Source organism: Podarcis pityusensis, assembly GCF_964106645.2.
Source record: "Podarcis pityusensis genome assembly, chromosome: 2".
Lineage (NCBI taxonomy): Eukaryota > Metazoa > Chordata > Lepidosauria > Squamata > Lacertidae > Podarcis > Podarcis pityusensis.
The window spans coordinates 34,468,009-34,485,448 of record NC_138029.1 but is presented as its reverse complement, the minus strand read 5'-3'; the positions used below and the strand labels follow the sequence as shown (position 1 = coordinate 34,485,448).

The following is a 17,440-nucleotide window of genomic DNA, read 5'->3' as shown; positions in this document are numbered from 1 at the left end:
CTCTGCCCCATTTCTTCTTTCTTTGGGAAAAATAGTTGTGGTCACCATTCTGCTTTTATGCCTCCGTGTATTACTAACTAATAAAAATTTTAGTCTCTCTCTCTCCCCCCCCCCCCGTGGTATTTATTGCACTCTTAGTTATCTACCTAAATGGCTTCAAAGCTGTCTGCTTTGCAAGACAAATAAGAAAGGAAGGATAAAAGCCAGAGGGAAATGTGTGGACTACAAGCAAGCCTGCATGACACTGAGGCCTCTTCAAGCAAAAACCATTTATTCAGCAGTCATCCTGATTTGTTTCCAAAGAGGTTGGAAGACACAGGTGTTATCCCACACTTTCTGGTTCATTTCCCCATCACTTGCCTTACAGCAAAAAGCCTGAACTTTTTGGGAAGAAGTTTTGTTGCACAATTCCTAACCTCAACTACCATTGCACAACCTGAAATTGCTGGTCTGTGACTGAATTCCATCCCAAAATAGCGGTAGTTTGGAAGCACCCGTACTGTACATTCTATTGAAATAAATGAGAGCTTTGCAGAAAATAAAATAAGACCTATGTATGGTGAAACAAAGAGGAATGAAGCCTGAAAATCCACTTGCTGGATTGCAGACATAACATTAATGGTGAAGGAATTATATACAACAGCTCTATAAACTACAAGGAAGGAAAAAGTACCAGTAAACCTCTCTGCCTGACATTTTGGACAAATATCCTTGCACAACACTAAGATCCAATCTATGTTCTGCATGTAATTTTGAGAAGACAGAAGTTGTAGCCATGGAATAAAGTTGCTATCTATTTCAAAGAGTGACTCCATTTTCTCAGTTACATTATGGATTATTATGGCTTTATATTATTGTTTATTTTATTTACTGAATTTGTATACCACCCTATACCCAGAGGTCTCAGGGTGGTTCACAGAACAAAATCAAAATATAAAACCACAAAATATATAAAAACACTCCCCCCCATTTTAAAAGGGCATAGGATGTCAGTCAAAACATGCAAATGCCTGGTTAAAAAGCAACATTTTGCCTGGTGCTTAAAGGTGTATAAGGAAGTCACCAGACGAACTTCCCTGGAAAGAGCATTCCACAGACTGGGAGCCGCTGCAGAGAAGGCCTCTTCTTGTGTTGCCACCCTAGGAGGCACACAAAGAATTATAGATATTTCAGGATGGAGATAGTCAAGAGATTCTTCTCCTGTCCTCCTCAAAGAGAGTTGAAGATAGCTGAGTAAAACCATTGATGCTCACAGTTGCACTCACTGGTTTTCCTCCCTGGCATTTAGGCTCAGGATCTCATCATCATCATCATCAGGCACTTGCCAAGGTCTACACCCCTGCAGAGAGCCCATCATCAACGCTAAGAGCCTCCTGGCCTTGCTACTCTTTCATCTCTGGCTCTACCTAATCATTGGTCCTCTTTGGATATTTAAGCAGCAGGAATGAAGCAGCAACCATTTCTCTTGAGTCCAGAGGGTGAGGACAAGCAAAAGGGCAGAGATGTTTAAAGGTGGGTCAACTCAGAGAAGAAAAGAGAAAGGTTGGCTGAAGGCATCTTGGCCAAACCTGGAGCTGGCACTGATACCGCTATTGCCTCTGGCCAAATGAGTTTTCAGCGTTTCAAAGCCCTGCTGAACATCTTTGACCAGAGGCAATAGAAGGAGGAGGAGTGGGGTGGGAAATAAGTGCATGTGCCACTGACAACCTATCAATCACATCAAATCACATCACCTCCACCTAGTCTACAATCCCATATCTGTCTGATATTTTAAGTTCATGTTTTTTTGAGCAGAAACTAACTGACCACCCCATGCCTGTGTCCTGGAACTGTCTGATGGCTCCAACATGCACTTAGATCAAGTTTCAACCAGTTAAAGAGATGAACTATTGACTTCTGTGGCACATTATTTCAGGGTGAAACCCAACTTGTACATGTGACAAATTAGCTGGATGACTGTTTTGCTGCACAGCCACCACTAATGCCCAGTGATCTTCCTGTGTGATGAGGACCAAGGCAGAATTCTGGTTATGTTACTCATTCACTCCTAGAGTTCAAAGATGGGTAAGGCACAAAAAAGCACAGAGACTTCAAACGAGAACGACAACAACTTTCAGGAGGAGGCAGAGGAAGGCACAGGAATACCATCAACAAGCTAAACCAAATACTAGTAGCTCAGAACCTATTTAACATCCCAGATTTTCCAGTCTCATCAGCAAGAGAAGGCATAACAAGGGGAAACCCTTTAAAACGCAATCAGTACATTATTTAATGGTAAACTTCAGCATGCCAGAACTCTTTTTTGCTGTTCTTGATCTTGCATATTCCAAGCTCCACTTTAAAAAAAAAAAGGCGATAAAAAAGTTATCCTGCTTCACTTACCTTGCTCCATCATCACTCTTCTTTATGTTCCCCTGATGTGTGCTGGTTATCCCTACAGAAGTGATGTACCGAGGTCTGTTGCTTGCAGTAGGCGTATCAGGTAGTAAGTGGGATAAGAAGAAAGCACAGGTGTTTGTCTTCAATCCAGGCTGAGTAGACGATCCAGGAAGCTGTTTGATGATGCAGCACTGGGCAACTGAGAGCAGAATGACTCTGGCAGGTGCTTCTATATAGCACTTTTAATCCTGATGAGATTCCCTGCCTCCTGAACCACAGCCCCACCCCTTTCCATGACCTGCAGAACTCCTAGTTGGTGCAAGTTGGCTGTGATTGGGCAAACCAGTTGAGAATTCTCTCCCATCTTCCTTCTACACTGAAATGGAGAGGGGAGGGGGGAAGGAATTGTGAAATAAAGTACTTACTGCTTTTCTGTGTGATGTGTAGATAAGAACTCTGCCCATTGATGCAAAGGGAACTTCACCCTAGAGCAGATCAGATTTATTGTAGAAAGTAATGCTAAAACACACTGGCTTCTGTCACTAGGTCATCTTGTTCTGCTCTGACTCTGAAATGGGTATTACTCACCTGTAAGAAATTAAGCATCATTTTATTTTCTTCTATTTTGTGCTGAACTGGTTATAGAAATTTGATTGACTTGAACTGAAATGGTTTCAGCCAGGTGGAATCAAAATAAGAGCAGGCTTCATTTGAAATTATATTGGATGTTTTTATGATAGGTTTTTGGATTTTCTTGTTAGCCATTTTGAATATATGGCCTCCATGGATAAGTGGGGTACAAATCTATTAATGAATAAATAATAAAACCCTATTACTAATTTCAGTTTTTCATGGGGGGGGGCGGCGGCAGTAGAGAAACTCTACATCTGGGTGGATGACTTTGCAGCTCTCTGGGTATTGTTGGACTCAATTAAACAACCTCTGGAGGGCTGCTGAAAACAGCCACCTTTTAACAACTATGTGAAACTAGAGCCAATATTTACTCTTTATTGTTTAAAGTTGAGCTGAGGCCCAAATGGCAAGGAGTTGGCTTTGCAACAAAAGGGAATTTCTCTGTCGATATGATAATCTCCCATTGATTAAAGCAAAAGGTTTCTGGAGAGTGCATTTCAGGCAACAAGGAACCACACACAGCAAAAACAGACCTTTTTGTTTTGCTACTTGGGCATGCATTTCCTCTGAGCACCAGCTGGGAAAGTGCGTGCCACCGCAAATGTTCTCTGCAAAATCTTCCCAGCCACAGATCTTGCCCAGTCCTATCCTATCCTGCCCCCATATGCAGTGAGAACTGGAAAATACACTTTCAACCAGGGTGGGGAACCTGTGGCCCTCCAGATGTTGTTGCACTCCAATGCCCATCAGCCTCCACCAGCATGGCCAATAGTCAAAATAATGGGAGCTGTAGGGGGAGGCCCCAGGTCCCCTGTCTCTGCACTTAAAAAGCAAGGTTGTGGCTTGCTTCAGTTCCATTTGTTCTTGCTTCTTTATACCGCTAGAGGTCAGTAGGAAGCTTGAGCTGGGCCAGGGCTTACCTGCATTCCCGGGTTTGGCCACAACGAAGAAAATAACAGCATGAACAACTACAATATCATACCTGACCAGCCCACACACATTTGAGGCTGCATAGATCCCATACATTTAAATCACTGGCCATAAAGAATTCTGAGAACTGCAGTTCACACCCACACACAAAACTATATTTCCCAGCACCCTTAGCAAACTACAGATCCCAGGATTCTTGGGTGTGTGAACGCCCTCTGAATGTGCATGTGTGTGCACAACTACATGTTACTCATGTATAGATGGCTTCAGCTCCAGTATCTCATTTTAAAGAATTTAACTGGAGGGGGCGAGGAGGACAAAAGACGGACTGCTTTCCACGTTACCTTTTGAGGGTTACAAAGTAGCAGTGCTTTTTTCTGGAGGTACGCAGGGGTATGCATACCCATAAACATTTTGCGAATCTTTGTACTTTTGTCCATTTACTGTATTTCTTTTCCACAATTTGAACTATAAAATGGTGATTTCCTTGAGTCAAAATGAGAGTACCCCTAAACATTTTTTTTTAAAAAAAACACTGCAAAGTAGTATTCCGTTTCTAAAATGAAAAGTACTAAGCCTACATGATCATAGCAGTAGTATCAGTCAATTCTTTATTGCAGTCCAAAGACCCAAAAGGATAGTGGTAGTAATAATTTGTTGATTTATTCTCTTTGTATGGTCCTTTGATGACATAAGCTCTTGGAGGGTTCGTGTGTTCTCTGGTACCAGTACAAACCACTGAAATTTATATAACGCTTTTCTTTCTTTTTTTAGATTTATATACCACCCTTCATCAAAAGATTAAAATACAAGATAAAAACGCAAATAGTTAAAACAGAAACAGCAAAACAGAAACAACTAAATTTTTTAAGTGTTCAAAGTTCTTCACACACATTAAGGGAGCCTGTGGTGCAATGGGTCAGTGTGTCTGGCTGTTAACTAGAAGGCTGGTGGTTTGAGCCCACCAAGACATGGCTGTGAGTAGGATTCCTGCATTGCAGGGGGTTGGACTGGATGACCCTCAGGGTCCCTTCCAATTCTGCAATTCTATGGTTCTATTATCCTGGTAAACCGTACCAAGGCCCTATATGTGGAGTGCTACTGGTTCCTGTTCTGGGCTTGGTGCTGTCCAACATTTTTATAAATGATTTGGATGAAGGAATTGAGGGAATACTCATTAAAACTGCAGATGACACCAAACTGGGAGGGGTGGCTAATACCTCAGAAGATAGAATCAGGATTCAAGAACAGGCTGTTTTTAAAAATAATGTCAGGGCTTTTTTCTGTTACAGTACTCACCAACACGGAGTACCAGCCAGTCAGTCAGTCAGTCAGTCAGTCAGTCTGTCAGTCAGTCTGTCATTCAGTCTCTCTGTCTCTGTCTCTCTTACTGTCCATGGCAGCCATTTTCTGCTGGCACCCAAATAACTTTTATCAGTATACGACTGTCAGCACCTCAGTTTTTACAAGGTGTAGACCAGGCCTGAACCATTACTCTGACGTGGTAGAAAGTACAGCATTCACGATGTGGGTTCTGCGCCAGTGGGAATTGCTCAAACAACCTCTTCAAAACACAGAAAAGTAAGGAAAGAATGCAGAGAAACCACAAGTTACACATTTCTATTTTTTTTAAAAAAAAGCAATTCTGAGTAGTTACTTGGGGACATTTTGAGCAGGTAAGGACATATTTAAATTTGGCTTCTGCTAGAGAATCATTTCGAAATTGTGTGCCTCATTCACAAAAGCCAGAAGAAAAACATTTCATTACCTTCTTAATTTCCCTTTTACCCTGTTTGCCTACTGAACTAGCAAAATTCTTGCTCAATAGCAGGCATACAGGGCAGCCCTTTGCATTATTAACTTAACAGTACATCTGTTGAAATTCGTTTTGGCCCAAATGGTCATCTCCCTCAACCTCCAAGTTAAAAAAAAGAGAGGGGTGCCTTGTTAGGCACCAAGGAGATGGAGAATCTGATGCCCACGGATGCCAGTAATTGATGCCGAGGACTTGCCGATCAGAAGGTTGGTGGTTTGAATCCCCGCGATGGGGTGAGCTCCCGTTGCTCGGTCCCTTCTCCTGCCAACCTAGCAGTTCAAAAGCATGTCAAAGTGCAAGCAGATAAAGAGGTACTGCTCCGGCGGGAAGGTAAACGGCGTTTCCGTGCGCTGCTCTGGTTCACCAGAAGCGTCTTAGTCATGCTGGCCACATGACCCGGAAGCTGTACACCAGCTCCCTCGGCCAATAAAGCGAGATGAGCGCCGCAGCCCCAGAGTCGGTCATGACTGGACCTAATGGTCAGGGGTCCCTTTACCTTTACCTATGGTGATTTTAGAAAGCGAAAAAGAAAAGCTACCGGGGTGTGTGTGTGTGCTAAAACATGTTTTCATGGGAAATCACTCTTGAGAACAATCAAATTTAAATATGCACTAATAAGAAAAAGGATGTGGTGGAATGTTGCTGGAAATGTTTTGGAATGTTTTGCTGGGCGTGGGAAAAGGGCCCAGAGGAATGAGGAAAGGTGAGAGGGACAAGGGATTTTCTCTCCAGCATCATTGAAAGGAGTTGACAAATAGGGGCAGAAGAGGTGATGACTGGCTAAACCCTGGTGTAATTTATTCCGCAATAGATCTCCTCTTCTGGACAGTGTTCATTCCTTACAGGATTCTCCCGTAATATAAGCGAGGCAATAAGAGCTGATGATCAATCCCTATGGCACCACACAGCATTTATTAAAACATATTGAGCTGGGAGACACTAAACGTTACATCATATGCATCCTGTATGTATGTTTACTCAGAATTTAAGCCTCACTGCACTGCAGGAGGCCCTTTTCTGAGATGATATTTACTAAGTGCATGATCCACAGAAGTTAAGCCCATGCTTAATTCTCTCCCACTGAAATCAATTGAAGTTTAAAAAAGCACTTTGACTGCACAGGTTGATTTCCAGTTGAACGCCTACAGGCAGGGCCTGTTTTTATTTTTGTAACATATCAATTATAAGTTTAAGTGTCCTATGAATAAGTAAAGATAAGCATTCATAGAATTAGCATCTTAATTTACAATGCAAGATGGACATGTGTATACATGACACTGGACACATGAACTGATTTGGCTGTTTTCAGACCGTTGCTAGTTTGTAGGTGGGATCCAATAGCAAACGAGAAAATTCACATTGCACAATTAAAGTGGATTTGGCTCTCTTGCACAACAAATCCACCTTTTCTTTTAATAGACTTTTTGCGGTGAGGAAAGTGGTGGGAAAATGTGCTGGAATGTGTGGGATAATGATTGCTTGCAATGGTACAAGAAAGCGTGGCATAGCCATCAATTGATGGTAAGTTATACAACCTTTGTACAAAGAAATCAGGATGGATGCTTTATAAACAGGTTGGAATCAATCTTTCTTTCAGCTTCAGGGATGCTTGTAATCTTGCAAACAGGTGGTTCAGAATTGTTTCATGTGTGTGAACTATTGGCTTGCAAGGGTCCACACACACACTCCAGGGTTTTTAGACACTATATGCGTTGCTTGCAGTCCACACCAGTGGGATCTATCCAGGCTTGGTCTGTCTACACAGCAGTTTAAAACGGACCCAATATTGTTCTCTCCCCCCCCCCCGCCCACCATGTTTCACCCCTGCAAAGTCTCTCTTAAGGTGCTATCAAGCTCATTCCCAGGCCATTTCACTCCCCAAGCACACAAAAACCAAGTGGTTGTTTTGGGATCTTTTTCCTTCTGCTTTGTTTCTGCTTTCGCCAACACAAAAAGTGAAATCGCCAGTGTTCTGAACAGCTATAAGTCAAGGAGGTAAGGGAGGGAGTTTTTTTGTGACGAGAGACAGGAGTCTGAATTTAATGTGATGCGATCTGAGTGAGTGGAAGGCTACCAAATCCTGACCATATCCTGATGGATCAATATTTGCTCAAAATTTTAATACAGACCTTTTTTTTCTTTTTTGCCGAGAAGCAATTTGCACTGAACTGGTATATTGAGTATCTGTCTCTCTCCTCTATCTATCTATCTATCTATGCTACATCATATAACAGTGTATCATATCTGCACAGTGAATCTCCCTCACTTATCATGCTCATGCATATTGTAGAACCGGAGGGGAGGGGGGTGTGTGGCATGAGCTCATGTCACCTGGACTCTCCCCCTTTCCACTTGCCATATTTGTTATTCAGTTTAAGTCTTGAGCCCCACAGTGCTCTTAGGTTTGGGCTGACAGGCTCTGATGGAAGAGGAGGAAGCAGCGGTGGTGGGGCAGGCAAAATTGTAGGAGCCTTGTGAGTTAGTGTACCATGCCTCATCTTTGAAATTTTGGCAGGAGGTGTGGGAAAACTTGCTGGGACATCTTCATCACTTCCATCCAGTTCTGAACTTCTTGTCCTGCTCCTGAATTGTGACTCCTGAGAACGGTGTCTTCTGCTAAGCCTGTATTGTTACAAGAGCCTCTAACTGTGTTTGTTGGGTGACAGCCAAGAGAGGATGACAGTCCAAATTATCTCCTAGTGGTGCAGCAACAAAACGGCTAGCGCATTTGCAAAGCTAAGCAGGGTCCAATATGATTTCAAATTGGATGAGGAACCACATGTTGAGATTCCTGCATTGCAGCAGGTTGGACTACATGGCCATTGGGATCACTTCCAACTCTACAATTCTATGCTTCTATATTATTTTTAATGCGGATGTTTTGTGCAGGTGTAGTTTTGGGCAAGGCTGGTGCATTAAAAACAAATATATATATGTGCACCTTCAACAGCATGCCTTCAACAGCCAGAGGAAACAGGCACACTCTTATTGTGTAGGCCACAGAAACAAAACGGTTTCATTGTGCTCAGGTGAGGAAGTTGGAGGTGTGGCAATAGAGAGCACTGAAAGCAGTATAACTGGTCGCCACACATGACAAACCACCCACTGCAAAAAAGGAACATCCACAGCAGCAGTGATTGTGTATAACAAATGACATATTTTTCCTGTCTGAGGAATGGGAAGAAAATACCGACTGACATTTGGATGAGGGCAGTGATGTGTAGATGATACAAAAATATGCAAACGTGGGATGCATAAAATTCAGTTTCAACTGATTGATCTCTCTCATTCATGCTTTCTCTTTCTCTCTTTCTCTTTTTGTGTGCATATGTATAAGCCAGAAAAGAAAAACATTTTGTATGTTTCTGTTTATTTGATGTTGAAATTTTGATTGATTTTTTTTTTTAAAATCAACATTATAAATGACTGGAATAAATTTGATTATTATTCTTATAAAAGAGGTACAAAATTTGCCTCAAATAGGTGTTTTCAGTCCCATCAGTTTCAGTGGGAGGGTTTTATGTATGGATTATGCCCATTGTGATTTTTTTTTTTTAAATGAAAGCACCCATTGCCCAAAGCTCTCCATGTACAAAATAAACACATTTAATATCGCATACATACACACAGACATGCTTAAAACTGCATGCTTAAAACCATAAAAATCTCTAGGGAAGCATCACCTGAATGCCTGCTAAATGTTTCATGACCTGAGTCAGGCTTGGAGTCCTCTGAAGAGAATGTCCTTCTGCAGGCTGCTTATAGGATGACATACCGTACCTGTCTTGTTAACACCACACTGCTGTTCCTCCTGTGGTGCGTAAAGTATGGATGGAGGCAATCTCTAAGCTAAATAGATGCAAATTCCAAATCATGCACAGATTAAGCCCAATACCTACTCCTGGTAGTCAATACCCTTTCACTGGCTCAGCATCTGGTTTTCATTATTCAGTGGTACCTCGGGTTACATACGCTTCAGGTTACAGACTCCGCTAACCCAGAAATAGTGCTTCAGGTTAAGAACTTTGCTTCAGGATGAGAACAGAAATCATGCTCCGGCGGCGCGGCGGCAGTGGGAGGCCCCATTAGTTAAAGCGGTGCTTCAGGTTAAGAACAGTTTCAGGCTAAGAACAGACCTCTGGAACGAATTAAGTACTTAAACCACTGTAATGGAAGTTTCAGAAGCCAAATGTGTCACAGTTACACAAATTCTGTCAGCTGGCCAGCCAGGCTGCATTGGGGAGCCCTGCCTGCACTTGGTGAGGCCTTGGACTTCTGCTGCAAAGTACTAAATGGCACCACTGTGTATGTGATGGTAAGGTGAATGGGGCTTCTCAGTACTTACAACTGGGACTCTTGCTTAGTGCCTCGTTCATATGCTAGGCCTGAAGCCAGACCTTTATTTCTTAGTGCTTTTTTACTTCTTGTTGCTAAGGGGGGGGGGGGGGCTTTGTTTACCTTTTTTAAAAAAAATATTTGAAGTGACCATGTTTTAAGTTGATGTTAAATTGGTCTGTTCTGTTTCCGACTGCCGCACTATTATTTTAAGCTGCCAGCCTGAAATTTAACTGCCCCTTTGTCTTGTGTCAGTTATGTATACCCATATAATCTGTTGTGGTGAATTTAATTGATTCAACTGTAAACTGTATATTGGTGCAAACCTGTAGGTTTTTTAAAAATTTGATCATCGTCGTCCTAAACTACCTTGAGAAATATTAATTGGAAAGTGGAGTATACAAGTAATAACAACATGGCAGTTTATTTATCTGTCCAGTTTGTAAGACACTGTATGTATGTGTGTGTGTGTATGCAAATACCGTTTATTACAGTTGAGCTATTTAGAAAAAGACCAGAACATGATAAAAGTGTAATACAGATAAGTATCCCACCCATACCCAGAATGGAAAGTCATCAGACCTCTTGCCTTGTTAGGTCCAAGTAAGTGAGCATTTACTGCTACTGTTGGGATTTTTTTTTTTTTTTTAAGAAGCTTGAAGTCTACAAAATCCATGGCAGAGCTACATAGTGGTGCAGCAAAAATATAAGAATTCAGTGTTTCTCAAACCTTGGCCACCAGCTGCTAGACTATAACTCCCATCATCCATAGCTAGCAGAACCAGTGACCAGGCATGGTGGGACTTGTAGTCGAACAGCTGAGGACGTAAATCCAAGAAACACTGGTTTGATGGCCACATTCTTCTCACCCACCATGGGAAGGCTACCTCTGTTACCAAAGCCTGGGAGATCTGCAGCTTGCTTCCTGGCCCCCCTAACCAACCTGTTGCAAGACTCTGCAGACTGAATGAAAACTTCAAAACGCAGCAACAAAGAAAAGGAAAGTAAATTTATTGTTTGCTGACAGCAAGCAGTGGATACTCAGAGGATACTTCCAAAAGCTGAGTGCCTTGCCATGGTTGCCCAGAGGCTAATATACTTTATTTTTGGCTGACATACATGAAGTATTACATATTCATTAGCTAATTGTTAAACCACATCCTTCCTCACTCCTTTTAAGGTTAACTTCCCCCTTTTTCACATAAGCTCCATCATTCTTTCATGGCCTTCACTATTGTTCCGAACAGACTTTCTTGGTTCTTCTAAGCAACATTCCACAGATAAGATAAAGGGAGCTTTACCGTCACAGGTTAGTACAAAAAGAATAAGTCTTCTCGCAACTGTCCATGGCCTGTAGCTGCAATTGAGTACATGACAAACTGTTTCTCACAATATGGGTTTTCTCAGAATCTTGGAGACCACTGCTACAAACCCACTGCAGCAACACGTGTGTGGAATTTGCTGATAGAAGTGGACAGGCCACACGGTATGATTCAAAGTCAGCAGCCATTCTTGGACACAAGACCCTACCCAGTCTGCTCCATCCTCCTGCACACCAGATACACACTTTCCTAGCAATGGCAGATGAAGGTGATCGACTACATGGAACTGGCGGAAATGACTGGCAGAATCCGAGACCAGAGAGAAGAGTCGGTGAAAGAAGACTGGAAGAAATTTAAAGACTATTTACAGAAATATTGTAAAATTAAGGAAACTTAGAAGGATGTTGGATAGAAACAAAGAGGTTTTTAGCTGTAATGCCTTAAGAGACATGAAAAAAGGTTTGCAATTGGGTAAAAGCTTAATGGTAAGGATTTGCTGAACTAACAAATTGAACTGGAATACAAAAAAGGGAGGTATGAGGAGGTCCGGGGAAATAAGTGTAGGGAAGATAGGTTATGGAAAATTAATGTTTTTTTTTAACTGTCTTATTTGGTATGTTTCTTTTTATTTTTTACTTTTTTGGTTATATTTTAAAAACTTTATTCTTTTTCTTTCTGTATTCTGTATTTTTTGTATTTTTTGAAACTTCAATAAATATCATTAAAAAAAAAAAAGATACACACTTTCCTAGCAGTGCAACTTCATAGAAGCAATGAATTAAAAACAACAACAACCCCGAAAAACAGTTCACCAAGATTGTTTCAGTACCTCAGAAATCAACAAGCACAGAAAAGCTGCAGTTCAGTCTGTGATAGCCCAGGTAGGCAGAACTCTACACACCTTTCCAGACAGTGTTTAATCTAGCCCTGCAGCTCTTAAAACACAGACCCGCAGGTGTTTTGTTCTCTTCCCACCAATTTTTGTTTTGTTCATTTTGTTTTGCTTTGCAACAGTAAAAAAAACAACAGCTGAAACAAATCGTTTTCGTTATTCCATTGAAAACCAGTACTCCATTCTTGTTCTTGGTCCACAGCCATCAGAACACTCTGTCGAACTCTGTCTGATTGGTCACCACTGGATTCCTGCCCAAATTGGCAAGTTGCTGTGGCACATGTCCACCCCTCCTCCTGGGAGGAGCCAGGTACTCGAACATGGATTGGTTCTGGGTGGAGAGCATGTTTTTGAGATCAGAAGGCATAGGGTCGGATCAGAAGAAGTCGTGATTCAGGGCGTCATCGCTATCTATCCTTTGGGCAGGATCCAGGACCAGCAGCTTGTCTATGAGATCCAGAGCATATGGGTCTTTGACGTACACCTTTAGCCTCTCCTTCACCTTGTGCTTTTGCCCTTTCGGCAAGTCCACCTTCTCATACAGTTTGTACTTATCCATGCTTGGCCATACCTCCGGGGTGATGCATCTACAAAGCTGGCTGATGAGAGTGAGCTGGTGCTGTTCTGTGTTTCCCTGCATGATGGGGCTTCGGGTCCACAACTCTGCCATTATGCATCCTGCGCCCCAGACGTCAGTGGGTGGTCCATAATCTCGTTCCCCCAAAAGCAGCTTCGGAGGACGATACCACAAAGTCACCACCCTGCTAGTGTAGCGATTGGGCTGGCCAAAGTTGGCCAGCTTCAGAACACCATCACGGGTGATAAGCACGTTGGCTGCTTTCATGTCCCGATGCAAGATCTTATTCCGGTGGATGTAGTACAGGCCGTTCAGGAGCAATTGCATGACTTCCTTGATCTCCGAAAGTGTAAACTTGACATGGGCATTGCTAAGGAGTCCAACCAGGTCATGCTCGCAGAAGTCAAATACCAGGTAGATGCTGCCCTTGCAGCAGTTGTACGGAGAGGCTTTGGTCCTGCAGATCTCAATGAGATTCGCAATGTTTTCATGCTTGAGTAGCTGGAGGATTTTGATCTCCCGTAGGGCTGTGATGGGGAACCCGTCCTTTTCATTCTACATCAACACTTTTTTCAATGCAATTTTGCCTGTTTGACGATGTTTTGCTTTGAAGACCTCCCCGAAGGTGCCTTGCCTAATCATGGCCAACTTCTCGTACTTGGAGACCTTGTCGCAGTAGAGACATTCCACCGTGTTGCACTGCTAGGCCATGGCGGAGCCGGTGCCCCTGATCTCTTCTGGCTGCCGCCGGTCTCCATCTGAGGGGCGCAGCGGCATGTTTCCGGGAGCACTTTCACCCAGCCGCTCCATTTCTTTGCAGTTCCTCTCATCCCGCCGCCACCAACGCCACTTCCAGGACGCGGGCTGTAAGACAGTTTATAGACGTTTATGTGATTCCAGGACAGTTTCCAACAATGCACCGAATACAATAATGCAAAAAAAGTGACAGTTGTTTAATGCAGCCCAGTTAATAAGAACAAGCAATAAGCAACAGCATGAGAACTGTAAAAATCAGAGTGGTTATTAGTTTAATAACAACAACAACAACAACAACAACAACAATAATAATACTGCCAGGACAGATGTTAGTGCAGCAAGCTTTGACTGCATAACTATCTGCTCATCTGAACAGCCTACTTATGTAGTAGTAATGTGCTTTGCTCCCTCTCTTTTTGAACAGGAAAATGGCAAGCTGCCACTTTTTCTAATTGCAGGCAGGGATCCTCGTTCCCTTGCATGCGTCACGCTTCTGAGCCACTTTGTGTGTGAGGAGCTAGCTGGTTGGAGTGCTACCTGCACCAAGTCCCTAGGCAACAGTTCCCTGGCCATTGCACTGGTTGTTTATTAAGAAGGGTTATTACAGACTGACAACCTCACTTGAAGCCTACTTAAGTGCACAGAGGCTTTTAACCTCACACTCTAAACATGTAACTTCTGTTGAGTCATGCTACTGAAAGGTTGGAAGGTAATTTCCAACAGGGTTTATTACAAAATGATAACTTACGTAAGAGATGCCCCTATTATGCTGAAGATAAATGGGTGGCGGGAGATGAACATGTTGGCAGTTCTCTGTTGACATTAATATAGACTCTCCAAGTGTCCCTATTTTCTAGGCACAGCCCTGGATTTACAGAAGCTGTCTCAGCTTTTCATTTTATCCTGGAATGTCCTGTTTTCCCTTAGGACATCCCTATTTTAATTGGTGAAATGTTGGAGGGTATGGTAGGCTATTCCTATTGCGTGGCGAGTTCCCGCCTCCCCCCGAGGAAATAAAGACACAGGACACAAGAATTCAGGTTAGTGGGTCAAATTAGGCCACAACTTTATTGATTACAGGAATTGAGCGGTATTGGCTTAGGCATTGGTCCTAACTACTAACTGGCTAGAGGCCAGAAGGGTTAATCACCTGAGGGAGGAGTCCTGCTGAGGCACGTCAACTAGGACCTCCCCCAGGCATCACCGTGTGGGGGCGTGCCGTGGGCCCACACCTCCTTAGGCTTAGGACAAGGCCACGCCCCCCAGAATCCTTTACCGGACTACCCTTGCTTGGGGGAAGGTGATGGCGCTCCTTCCCCCTTCATTTGCATAACAATAGGACAGTACCCCTACAAATGCCTAACTGCCAATACCGAAGAGTTGTGACGGTTTGCTACGAGGTAGGCGAAAACCAAATGGCTGGAGCCAATCTGCCATTTGGGAAAATTCCTACCACGCCCTTTGACGGCGACCAACCGGAGTTCATAGCAACGTCAGAGAACCTATCCTAAAAAGGGGTGGGATGGGCGGGAAAACCGGGTCAGCTGTAGCAGCGGAGGAAAAGAGGAGGAGCCTCGGCTGCAGCAGGTTTAAATAGCCGAGGCCCCGCCCCCGGAGCCAGCCAATTGGCTGGCCCGGGGTATGACACGGGCGGGGATTCCCTTGCGGGGGCTGGAGCCAGCCCCCGCAAATGTGAGGAAGGGGTGTGACGCCCGCAACCCTACTTCCTTGTTTATTGCGGCAGTGGCTTTTTCATTGGAGAAACAATGGAAGGTATGGAGTTATGCAACCCCTGGGCCAAGGAGACAAGTAGCTATAAAATCTTTAGAAGACATCTGAAGGCAGTCCTTTACAAGGAATTGTTTTCATGTTTAATGTTTTATTATATTTATATATATGTTGGAAACACATTATTATTACTATTACTGTTATTGTTGAATAGGAGGCCCCTATTTTCATCAGAGAAATGTAGGCGGGTATGTTAATATAGTTTATAACATCTTGGCAAATCAAACACATCTAGCCCCACCCTGCTCATTTGCCTACCCAGTTGGGAAACGAGAAGGGGTTGGCTGGGTGTGGGGGAAGAGGGTTGGCAAAGGGATTGGTGGGTTGGTGAATAGAGCAAGCCGGGTTGGCAGCCCCTAGTAATATTATTCGTGTGTGTGTGTGTGTGTGTGTGTGTAGACTGTGCAAGAATTGTTTGTGTTTTTAATAGAACCAGTAAACTTCTCATTGAGAACGACTGAGGCAGGAATTAGGGGGGAAAATATTGCGGATAAACTTGACATTGAGATTTTCAGATAATTCCATCCTTAGTTTGGTGGCAGCAGGGAATTTTCAAGCAGCTCTTTAGCATAGGTGCTGCTGCTGGGTAAGTGCAGGGCATGTGAAACCAAATTATAATTCCTAGGAGGAGCAATTCAACAGAATGCTTGCCCAGCCCTTTGGATGGTAGTGACGGTGCACTGTGGACGTTGTGAGGGGTTATTATTTGTTGCCATAAAACAGGGCTGGCTGGCTTCTTTCTCATCTGAGGATGTGCAAGAGAGATGCCAGTGTCAGTGTCAGCCACATTAAGTATGTTTATAACCTGCTTTGTGCAAGCACACGTGTCACCTAAGTCCAAGGCCTGCTGTCCTGCACACTAACAATCCATGCACGTTGATTTTATAGGCACAGCGAAACTATAATCCAATCTCTCCTAAATTCGAAAGGTTTCTTCTGTGGCTCCTCTTCCATGTCTGCCTGTCAATCAATCAATCAATCAATCAATCAGTCAATGACATTGCAGCGCCATAGACTTTAGCATGAAGTGCAATCCTATGCATGTTTACTCCTAATGGGATTTAATAGGCCTGGCGCCAGCCTCTGGCATGCATTGCAAAGCAAACAATGGATTCCCTGGGAGGGCTTAATGACACAGCTAAGCCCACAGCGGATGCTCCGGTTTGGTGGCTGTGCTGAGTGGAGTTCTGGGTCTGCTTTGCATATGTGCAGTGGCTGGTGCTGTCCTGCTAATGATGCTGGCACTGCCCCGACCTGCACATCTCCGCACAGGGCCAGCCACAGGGTGGCATTGGCTAGTTCAGGTGCACCAAGTGGATCCACAGCTCTCCTCAGCACAGCTACATCCAGATTGCCCCCTAGTCAGTCATTGCTGGACAGCCAGCTCAACTGAAGTGGCATGGTGGGCTGCCCTGACCCAACTTGTAGAGTAATGAGTGACAGTGGATGTAGGGTAATGATTGCTAGACCCAACATCACATGCACACCAACCTTTCTCCGATGAAAATAGGGACATCCTATTCCATAACAATAATAATTCTTATTTTATTATTTGTACCCCGCCCATCTGACTCAGCTGCCAGAGCCACTCTGGGTGGCTTCCAACATAAGGGCTTCCTTCAGGTGTCTTCTAAAGGTTGCAAGTTACTTACCTCCTGGGCTCTGGGGTTGCATAATTCCATACCCTCCAACGTTTCTCCGATGAAAATAGGGATGTCCAAAGGATAAGCGGGACATTTGGGGATCAAATCAGAAACCAGGACGGCTTCTCTAAATCCGGGACTGTCCCTGAAAAATAGGGACACTTGAAGGGTCTGCACATAAACTCCCCATAAACAAATCCAACTGAATGCTAGATAAATAGGTGATGTCATCTAATCTCCCTGTAAACTTTGTGCCAACAAACCAGGAGGAATGTTCAATGAAAGGTTGCACCAAAAGTGAGCTCAGACTGGAAGTATGCAGAGGAGCTGCATCCAAATTAGGGCTAGCTAACCGTTTTTGGTCTGAGG

The 17,440-nt window shown here is 43.6% G+C and overlaps 1 protein-coding gene, 1 long non-coding RNA gene and 1 pseudogene across 5 annotated transcripts in view; 1 reads left to right on the top strand and 2 right to left on the bottom strand.

Moving 5' to 3' along the window:
* The window catches only part of OTOP2 (otopetrin 2), a 43,086-nt gene extending 40,481 nt beyond the window's left edge, over positions 1-2,605 (bottom strand). The window contains exon 1 of the mRNA XM_080993816.1: positions 2,383-2,605. The gene's annotated coding sequence lies outside the window, so the exon portion shown is untranslated. The remainder of the gene's footprint in view (positions 1-2,382) is intronic.
* The window catches only part of LOC308470685, a 46,592-nt gene that overhangs the window by 6,626 nt on the left and 22,526 nt on the right, over positions 1-17,440 (top strand). The window lies entirely within an intron of this gene.
* On the bottom strand, positions 12,437-13,694 carry LOC308471816 (cyclin-dependent kinase 9 pseudogene; annotated as a pseudogene). The gene has a single exon. The product of its transcript is annotated as a cyclin-dependent kinase 9 pseudogene (transcript).